Below are 8,957 nucleotides of genomic sequence, written 5' to 3' on the forward strand. Positions count from 1 at the left end.
TTCTTGGTGTTGGCCACCCGAAGAGCCGCCAGCTTCTCTTCTCGCGCATCTTTACAGTGGACTCGGGCCAGACACAGAGCAACATCTGCACCACACCGAGCCGAGGACTTCTTCCATTCCTGCACTCGACCAGGGATCGTGTTCAAGCGGGTCATCAGCGACTCAAGGTCATTCTGAAGTGTCTCCTCAGGCCAGAGCGTCGAGTCGATGCGAGATGTGGCGGCCTTCAGCCTTGCGAGATAGTCCACGACAGCTGCAACACGGGACTCCAGTCGGAAAACTTCCATGGCAACTTCGTCGTTCACCGGAGAATTGACGGGGTCGAGGTTTGGCTCCAGCCGGCTAGTTTCTTCTTCAAAGTTTTGACAAAATTCTGCAAGGGTGATCACTAAGTCAAGAGGATGGTCGAATGGAAAAACCACAATTGGAAATGTTTGCCGAGCATAGAGGTTTACCTTCAAGCATAAGAAACAGCTTCTTGGCAAGACCACTCAGGAAGGCCTCCAGATCAGTTTTCTTCCCAGTCAATTTGCTGACTTGGTCGGTCAGGGCAGCTTTATCAGTTTTCAGTCGACTGACCTCCTTGTTGGCGATCCCAAGAGCAGCTTTCAGATTGGTATTGTCTTGTTCAAGCTTGGTGACTGAAGCTAACTTCTCGTCAGCAAGCTTGATCTTCTCAGCTAGTTCGAGGTCTTTCTTCTGCTGGGCCTCCCTTACCTTACCTGCAAGTTACAGCAAGATCAAATTTTGAAACAAGCAACGGAAAAGCAGTCGTCAGGGTCTCACCAAACATACCTTCGGTATCCTCCTTTGCCTTCGTCAGCTTCTCCTGAACCAGCTTCAAGCTCAGCTCGAGTTGAGTGTGCTTGTGTTCCAGCTCAGAGTAGCGAGCCACAAGATCACAAGAGTTCTGCGAAGAACCAATCGACTAAATGTCAAATATAATTCACTTCCGAGTGAAAAAGGAAAAAACACACGTTTCTAAGACTACAGCCGAACACAAGCATTCGACCGTAGTCTCGGGGACTACACCCAGTGGGTGCACTCAGCATGCCCCCACTAATTCTGTTGAAGACAAAGTCGACCAGTCGACCTCAAAAAAAAGTGAGATGTATTCTTTAAGACTGTGATCAACTGCAAGCAGTCGACCACAGTCTCGGGGACTACACCCAGTGGGTGCACTCAGCGTGCCCCCACCGGTTTGTGAAATCCAGTCGACATAGTCGACTGACAGAAAGATTGACATCATAAAGCCTAAGGCCGACTACCAGCAGTCGACCTTAGCCTTGGGGACTACACCCAGCGGGTGCACTCAGCGTGCCCCCGCTAACACGGAGTTTAATCGACACACCCAGTGGGTGACTACTATAAATTCCGGAAAGGAAAAGTTTTTGGTAGCATATCCAACAGAACAAATGGTGGTCGACTGACCTGAACATTGCTTTGGAGGGCAGAACTGGCATCATAAGCTGCCTGGCTCGCATCCCGGATGGTCTTCAACTGCTCCATCATGATTCCCGCCTGGCGTATTGCCTCCTTCGCCGTGCCAGCTTGGTCCTCTGGGACGTGGTGCGTCGTGAAGAGGGAAGGCTGCTGAGCACTCGTCAATGGATCTGCGAAGGACACCATATGTCGAGTGGTGTTCTCTTCCTCCGCAATCAGAATCTCAGGCGCCGTCACATCCTGGGACACCTTGCTGGCAGACGCTTTCCTGCTCCTTCTGTGCTTCAGCGGTTCCTCATCCTCATCATCATCAGGGAGATTGATAACAGCGGTGGGTGGAGCTACAAAGAAGAATCAGGATCAGAGATCGCGAGTCAGTCGACTAAGAACGGCGTTAAGAATACAGTACCTGGTTTCGAAGTTGCTGCGTCCTCCATCTCATGGTCATCAGCCCGGGCTGAGGTTTCAGAAGTAGCAGCACTGCAACTCCAAAGGATCAGTCGACTAACTTCGGCGTCGACCAGAGACAAAGTTCACACAACATAAGAAGATTCAAACAGCACGATTACCCTGATATGGTAGGGATGGACACCTTCATCTTCGGTAGGAGCTTGATCGTCTTCGACGGGGCCGCCCTGGGCTGCTTCGGCGCCTTTTCAGTCGGCACCGGAGAGGTGGTTCGAGGGCGCTTGGTCGACTGAACAACGGTCGCAACCCCCTTGCCACGTTCAGTCGAAGGGTCGTGGACAAGCTTCGACCGCCTTTCTGAGCGTGGTGGTACGACCTCCTCCTCCTCTTCTTCCTCGTCCTCAACGTCATCTTCATCACCGTCATCATCATCGTCGTCGTCATCATCCTCTGCAACGTCCGAGTCCCATTCCTCCTCTTCCTGGCTCTCGCCCCCACTCGCCTCACCCTCCTCAGTCGGAGCTTGTGCCCCATTGGGCATCGAGTACAGTTCGGTGAGAGCCTAGCAGATATCAAGACAAGGATCAGTCGACCAGTCGACAGGATAAACAGAAATGAATGCGACAAGAACACAGTGGAGAGCAGAGCAAATGTACCTTGTTTGGATCGTTGTTGTGGTCGAGTGGGGGAATCCTTCTGGCTCCGCGTGGGTTATCCTTGTTTCCGGTAACAGCTACCATCCATCTTTCCAGAGTGACATCGTCGACTGCTTCTGGATGGACTCGAGTCTCGTCTTCAGTCCCACAGTACAACCACATGCAGTGGCTCCGGAACTGAAGGGGCTGGATGCGACGCCTGAGGAAGACCTCCAGGAGGTCCATGCCCGTCACTCCCTCCCGAACCAACTGCACCACGCGCTCCATCAACATCTTCACGTCAGCTTTCTCCTCCGGAATCAACTTCAGAGAGGATGGCTTGTTCACTCGGTCCATGGTAAACTGTGGGAGTCCACTCGACTGCCCTGGCGTCGACTGGTCCTGGCAGTAGAACCAGGTCGACTGCCAGCCTCTGACTGACTCGGGAAAGGTCATGGGCGGGAAGGTGCTCTTGTTCCTCACCTGGATCCCCAGACCCCCACACATTTGGACGACTCGGGTTCTCTCATCACCAGGGCTCGCCTTCTTCACGGTCTGAGAGCGACACGTGAATATATGCTTGAACAAACCCCAGTGCGGTCGACAGCCCAGGAAACCCTCACACATGGACACGAACGCGGCAAGATAGGCAATAGAGTTTGGGGTAAAGTGGTGGAGCTGCGCTCCAAAGAAGTTCAAGAAGCCACGGAAGAAAATACTCGGCGACAAAGAAAATCCACGATCAACATGGGCGGCCAAGAGCACACACTCACCCTCTTCTGGCTGGGGCTGCCACTCCTTCCCCGGAAGCCTCGCAACTCCATGAGGGATCAAGCCCTCATTGGCCATGTCGAGGAGGTCTTTCTCTGTGATGGTCGACTGGATCCAGTCTCCTTGGACCCAGCCCTTCGGCAGGCGGGATCTGGACGAGGATCCGCCGCGGCTGGTAGATCTCCCCTTCGCCTTCTCCAACGCCGACGCCTTCTTCGCACGTTCCAGCGCCGCCGTCTTCTCCTTGGCCATGATTGCCGGCGAGATGCGCGTGGGAAAGTTGTGCGGGGGCGAGAGCGAGCGCGCTGGACGGGGACGAAGGGAGCAGAGAGAGAGAGAGAATGCTGAGGCACAGTACAGAAATCCTCGCCGGGCGCATTTATAAGGTCCCTTCCGAGTGGATGACAGGTGGGCCCGGTCGATCTAATCATATCTGGGAGCAGTTATGCAGACGGGATACGTGGCGAAGAAAGCGGCGCGGAGATCGAGGCGTCTATGTCCCGTCCCATCCGAACGCCGCGGTCCGCTCCGCTTCGCGCGCGTCCCCAAATTTCGCATCCCGCGGAATCCGCGAACAACAGATCAGTCTGTCAGACACGGGGTTTCCTGCGATCCGTCGCTCGGAGATCGTCGAAGCCCGAAAGATCACTCGACGAAAGAAGAGAATGGATCGAGTCGACTGAAGACAAGTTGCTCACTGTCGACGAAGAGATTCTTTGGTCCAGAACAGCGCACGACCAGAGCGCAAAGGTTAATCGGAAACGACATCAACTCCTTCCTCACTCAAAGCCTCAATCCATTCGGGGGCTAATGATGGGGTTATGTACCTAGGGTAGGGTCATGGACCTGATCCAAGTACCTTACCCAAGGACATCCTTAGAAGAGGTCGCCTTCCAGTCGACCAACGAAGGACTCACTCGACTGACTTGAAGGGCTCGACCACGAAGACTCACTCGACCACCAGGAGGTCAAGAGGCACTCTGCACTGCAACGGCCTATAATTAAGTAGGCTTTATGATAGTAAAGACACTTTATGTGGGGCGTTACCAGTAACGCCCCAGACTTAACTCACCTTAAACCCTCTCCTACGTGGGCTGGCTGGGGTCCTGGCGCACTCTATATAAGCCACCCCCTCCACAGGCAGAAGGGTTGGGCATCTTGTAACTCACATACTCATAATCCACTCGACCGCCTCTGGGCTCCGAGACGTAGGGCTATTACTTCTTCCGAGAAGGGCCTGAACTCGTACATCCCTTGTGTTTACAACCTCTCCATAGCTAGGACCTTGCCTCTCCATACCTACCCCCCACTCTACTGTCAGGCTTAGAACCACGACAACAGCCACTGCCAAACCCTAATCAGTTTGTTCTCACCGATGGGATCTCGGTCTCACCTAGATGGGCTTGCGAATTCTCTGTGACATGTTGCAACAATTTCGGTCTCACCGAGTTTGTTCAGTCGGTCCCACCGAGTTTGCTTGACCAATACTTAGTTTGCTTATTACCAAAATCGGTCCCACCGAGTTTGAGTAATCGGTCAAACCGAGTTGAGGTTTTACCCTAACCCCTGCACATCGGTCCCACCGAGTTGACCTTGTCGGTCCCACCGAAAATCCTAACGTTCACATTTTTACCTAAATCAGTTTGACCGAGCTTTACCATTCGGTCCCACCGAGTTTGGGAATCTGCGTGTAACGGCAAGATTTTGTGTGGAGGCTATATAGACCCCTCCACCCATTCTTCATTCATGGAGAGAACCATCAGAACGTGCCTACACTTGCAACATTCATTTTCTGAGAGAGAACCGCCTACTCATGTATTGAGACCAAGATATTCCATTCCAACCACAAGAATCTTGATCTCTAGCCTTCCCCAAGTTGCTTTCCACTCAAATCATCTTTCCACCATAGTCAAATCTGTGAGAGAGGGTTGAGTGTTGTGGAGACTATCATTTGAAGCACAAGAGCAAGGAGTTCATCATCAACACACCATTTATTACCTTTTGGAGAGTGATGTATCCTAGATTGGTTAGGTGTCACTCGGGAGCCTCCGTCAAGATTGTGGAGTAGAACCAAGGAGTTTGTAAGGGCAAGGAGATCGCCTACTTTGTGAAGATCTACCCAAGTGAGGCAAGTCCTTCGTGGGCGACGGCCATGGTGGGATAGACAAGGTTGCTTCTTCGTGGACCCTTCATGGGTGGAGCCCTCCGTGGACTCGCGCAATCGTTACCCTTCGTGGGTTGAAATCTCCACCAACGTGGATGTACGATAGCACCACCTATCGAAACCATGCCAAAAATCTTCGTGTCTCCAATTGCGTTTGCACACTCCAATCCCATCCCTTTACTTTCTTACAAATTGCATGCTTTACTTTCCGCTGCTCATATACTCTTTGCATGCTTGCTTGAATTGTATTGTGAATGTCTAATATCCAACCTCAACTTGAAAAACTTAAAAACTGCCAACTTTATTTGTTGAGGGTCTAATCACCCCTCTCTAGACACCTCTTCTTGATCCTTTTAATTGGTATCAGAGTGTTGGTCTCCATTGCTTTGGTTTAATCACCATTGGAGGAAGATGGATGAGTCTACATTGGGGCGTCTTAGACATAGAGTGCATATGCTTGATGGAGAGTTCTTTAGTGAGTGAAAAAATGAGATGCTTGGAATTTTTCATGAATATCACTTAAACAAGTACATTACTACTCCTTGTGAACCCCTTGTTGACCCCTTGCATCCTACCCATGATGAGTCTCTTGACATGATTCGCAATCTTAGAACTATCAATCTTATCACTAGAGGCTTGCCTAGAAATTTGATTGGTCACTTGCCAACTCTTGTTTGTGCTTATGCTATATGGAGATTTCTTGAGGAACGATTTCCGGACTATTCCTTGAAAAACTTAGATGAGATTCTTCACAAGTCTATTGCTTTGAATAAGATGAATCCCAATGATCCTAAGTTTGGAGATTGTTTATTTGAGCTTACTAATCTTATGCGTGCCAAAGGAGACGTTGGAATCATTAGCAATATTATTTCTGAAGCTATTAGAATTCATAGAGATGAACATTGTCAAAATCATATATCTAATGAGTCACTCTCTCTAGGAAATGATCATTTGCAAGACGATGTTGAACATGGATACTATGATGAGAATGATAATAATGACTTTGATCTTGAAGAGTCTATGAGACACTTTGGTCTTATGGCTAACCTTCATGGCTACATGGTCGGAGGAAAGGAATGGGTCCTTGATAGTGGATGTGCGATCACATGACCAGAGTCAAAGATATGTTTCATGAGCTTGCTGGAAACGATGGCCCTCGAAAGTATGTCACTTTTGGTGATAACTCAAAGGATAAGGTGATTGGCCTCGGTAAGGTGGCCATCTCACATGACAGCTCCATACAAAATGTTATGCTTGTTGAATCTCTTGGCTATAATCTACTTTCTGTATCTAGACTAGCTGACTTTGGTTTCAATGTCCTATTTACTAAACTAGATTGCCAAGTGTTTCGAAGAGATAATCATAAAATGGTCTTTACCGGCATACGTAGAGGTGGTCTATACATTGTTGATTTCACTAAAAAGGCTCAACCTAGAACTTGCTTAATTGCTAAATCATCTAAAGGTGGTTGTGGCATAGACGGTTAGGTCATGTGGGAATGTGAGACCTTGACAAGCTTATTAAAGGTGATCATATCCTTGGTGTTAAAGATGTCATATTTGACAAGGATAGACTTTGCAGCGCTTGCCAAGCAGGAAAACAGGTTGGAGGAAGCCACCCCGTGAAGAACATCATGACCATGAGGAAACCGCTCAAGCTACTTCACATGGATCTTTTCGGCCCCAATGCCTACAAAAGTCTCGGTGGTAACTCGTTTGTACTAGTCATTGTTGATGATTTTTCAAGATTTACGTGGGTGTTCTTTCTTGATGATAAATCGCATGTCCAAAATATCTTCAAGAACTTTGCTAGGAAGGCCCAAAATCAATTTGAAGTGAAGATCAAGAAGGTTCGCAGCAACAACGGAATGGAGTTCAAGAATGCCAATGTGGACACCTTTCTTGGCGAAGAAGGGATTTCACATGAGTTCTTGGCTACGTACACACCTCAACAAAATGGAGTTGTTGAGAGGAAGAACTAGGCGCCCATCGAAATGGAGAGAATGATGCTTGATGAATACAAGACGCCAAAACACTTTTGGGCGGAAGCGGTTGAGACAACTTGTCATGCAACGAATCATCTATATCTTCACAAGCTACTCGGCCAGACAGCATATGAGCTTCTCACTGGTAACAAACCCCAAGTTGGATACTTTTGGGTATTCGGCTCAAAGTGCTACATTCTTGATAAGCATCTTGTTCGAAATTTGCTCCTAAATCTCATGAATGTTTCCTACTCGGTTATGGCTCAAACTCTCACACTTACCATGTGTACAACAATTTCACCTGAAAGGTTGAAGAGACGGTAGATGTGAAGTTTGATGAATCTAACGGCTCACAAGTAGAGCAATTTCCAATTGATGTAGGTGACAAAGATCCTTCGGAAGCAATCCAAGTCTTGTCTATTGGCAAGATTCGCCTAATGGAGGTGAAGGAGAGTACCTCGCCTGTCCAAGTGGAAGCCTCAACTTCACGCCAAGGTGAACCACAAGTTGACTTGGAGGCATCCACGAGCGGGACACATCAATACGATGAGAACGAGGATGTACAACAAGCTGAACCTCGATGACCTCCTTCTCCACCTCCACGGGAGAGCAACAACGCCAACAACAATGAAGAAAGACAAGAGGAAGAACAAGACAATGAAGAGGATGTTCCACCCCGACCCAAACAAAAGCTCTCACGAGTCCGAGCAAGAGTCTCAAGAGATCATCCGTCAAACAAATCTTTGATGACATTCAAATCGGGGGAATTACTCGCTCTAAATCTCGTTTGGCTAACTTTTGTGAACATTGCTCATTCATTTCTAGCATTGAACCTATGAAGGTTGAGGAAGCATTGGAAGATCTGGATTGGATAAATGCCATGCATGAAGAGCTACACAACTTTGAGAGAAACCAAGTGTGGACGTTGGTTCAAAAGCCTGATGAGAAGCACAATGTCATTGGAACCAAATGGATGTTTCGGAACAAGCAAGATGAAGATGGGCAAGTTGTACGCAACAAGGCTCATCTTGTTGCTCAAGGCTACACTCAAGTCGAAGGTATGGACTACGATGATACTTATGCCCCCGTTGCTAGACTTGAGTCCATTCGCATCTTACTTGCTTATGCCAATCATCATGACATTACCTTATATCAAATGGACATCAAAAGTGCTTTTCTTAATGGTGAAATTGAGGAGGAAGTTTATGTTAGACAACCTCCCAGCTTTGTTAATCCTAAGAAACCCGACCATGTTTACAAACTCCACAAAGCTCTTTACGGTCTTAAACAAGCTCCTAGAGCTTGGTATAAATGTTTGACTAAGTTTCTTCTTGAAAAAAGGGTTTGAAATTGGCAAAATTGATTCTACACTCTTTACTAAAAGGGTCAATGGAGAATTATTTGTGTGCCAAATTTATTTTGATGATATCATATTTGGCTCAACTAACCCTCATTTTAGTGAAAAGTTTGGAAAGCTTATGTCGGAGAAGTTTGAGATGTCTATGATGAGTGAACTCAAGTTATTTCTTGGTTTGCAAATCAAGCAAACTAA

This window comes from Triticum dicoccoides, chromosome 4B (genome assembly GCF_002162155.2).
Source record: "Triticum dicoccoides isolate Atlit2015 ecotype Zavitan chromosome 4B, WEW_v2.0, whole genome shotgun sequence".
NCBI lineage: Eukaryota > Viridiplantae > Streptophyta > Magnoliopsida > Poales > Poaceae > Triticum > Triticum dicoccoides.